The sequence below is a fragment of the Sciurus carolinensis genome, chromosome 5 (assembly GCF_902686445.1).
Source record: "Sciurus carolinensis chromosome 5, mSciCar1.2, whole genome shotgun sequence".
Lineage (NCBI taxonomy): Eukaryota > Metazoa > Chordata > Mammalia > Rodentia > Sciuridae > Sciurus > Sciurus carolinensis.
This window is the reverse complement of record NC_062217.1, coordinates 91,408,460-91,410,373: the sequence shown is the minus strand read 5'-3', so window position 1 is coordinate 91,410,373 and position 1,914 is coordinate 91,408,460. Positions and strand designations below refer to the sequence as shown.

The 1,914-nt window shown below is 42.8% G+C and overlaps 1 pseudogene; it reads left to right on the top strand.

Annotated features, from left to right (window-relative positions):
- Positions 1-704: 704 nt before the first annotated feature.
- On the top strand, positions 705-895 carry LOC124984414 (cytochrome c oxidase subunit 7C, mitochondrial-like; annotated as a pseudogene).
- Positions 896-1,914: the final 1,019 nt, after the last annotated feature.

Sequence of the window (1,914 nt, the reverse complement as noted above, 5' to 3'; positions counted from 1 at the left end):
TGCCCTGTAGGAACTGCCCTGCTACCCTGCAGGGCAGAAGGAACCCAGAACTCTATCCTGGGTGCTTTATTTGACCCTACCCTCTCCAGAACCAATGTGTTTCCTATATGATTTTCTGCCCTTACTTCATAGAACACACTTCCTCTTGCCTCTTTTTGTGGACACCAAACAGATGTTTTCTAAAACATCCTCCTCATTCCGGCAGAAAATGATTTTAGAGATTTGCTCTTTCTCTATGTCCTCCAGGCAACATGTTATTTTTTCCCTTGAGCTATAGAATCATTCCAAGGGAATTTCTTTTTAACGTTTGCTCCTATTTGAAAAAGGAAAAACATGTGTCCAAGTTGGGAATTTGCCGACAGACACAGGATGTAAACTGTCCTGGGTTAGTGCCCCCTTTTTCCCTTCGGGATGTCAACAGCCTCCTGGGAAGACTGTCTGGAAGACTGATAAACAGAGCCCTTAGCTCATTTTCTCTTCAGGGCAGTCACTCAGGTGGAGTTGATCACAGACTTTGCAAAGTGTATGATGTCCCACATGCCACCATGAAAAGAAATTGTGCCCTTAAAAAAGAACCTCCAGTCCCATTTCCTATCTTCCCTTTCTGTCTTTGCATACAGAGGAACAACACTGAAAGAAGGAGACTTGGTGAGGCTTTTTTTCCTCCTGTGGCATCTGCCCTCCTCAGAGCTCCCAGCAGCACCATGTTGGGACCGAGCATCCAGAGGTTCTCCACCTTGGTGGTCCATCAGAACCACTATGAGGAGGACCCCAGAAGAATGTGCCACTTTCAGTGGAAAACAAGTGACACTTGCTGATTACAATGACCTTATACTTTAGATCAGGATTTGCTGCTCCTTTTGTTACAGTAAGACACCACCTGCTTAAGAAATAAGGATGTTTTAATTCATCCATTTAACAGATATGAAGAATGTTTTAAGAGGTGCACTCTCTGAAAAATGGATCAAATTCTTGGACTGATAGCATACTAGATATGTTTGTACATAAACTAATGACATAAAGAAAGAAAGGAAAAAAAGAGCCTTCAGAGAGCTGCCTTGCCCCTTGCACCATGTGAGGACACAAAGAGAAGGAACTATCTGATCCTCACCAGACACAGGATCTGCATGCACCTTGATCTTAGACTTCCCAGTCTCCAACTTGTAAGAAATAAATGTATGTTGTTTTATAGACCCCTCAGACTGTGATATTGCATTAATCAGGGTTCTCTAGAGGAAGAGAACTAGCAGGATGTGTATATGTATGATTATAAAATGGGATTTATTAGATTAGCTTACATGATCAGAAGCTGGATAATCCCATGATGACTGTCTAGACATTAGAAAGCCAGAAGAACAAGTAGCTGCTCAATTCCAGAAGCTAGAACCTTAAAACAAGAGGATCCAAGGTGCAGCCCCTGAAGGCCTGAGAACTCCCTGGAGAATCAGTGTGCAGAGTCTACATTAGAAGAGTTAAAGAGTAGGAGGACGTGGTACTCAAATGGCAGCATCAATTCAGGCACTCACTCAAGAAAAATGGAGCCTGTATCTGTGTAGGCATGCTCTTTCTTGCACCTTTTGTTCCATGTGGGTCCCTCAGCCTACTGGACAATGCCACCCACATTCACGGTGGGTCTCCTCCTCTGTTTGCTGTCCCACATGCCAAGTATCTCTGGAAACACCCTCATGGACAGAACCAGAAGTCTCAATACTAAGCATCTCTCAACCTAATCAAGTTTACAATTCAGATTAACCATCACAGGTATTGTTATAGCAGCTGAATGGACTAAGACATTTGTTTTTTCTCCTCTCACTTTCTCTCTTTACATATAAAAATGATATGCACACTATCATCACAGGGAGCTTATTATATGCAAAGCACCATTCTAGGGACTGTGAATGCATTATTCCACTT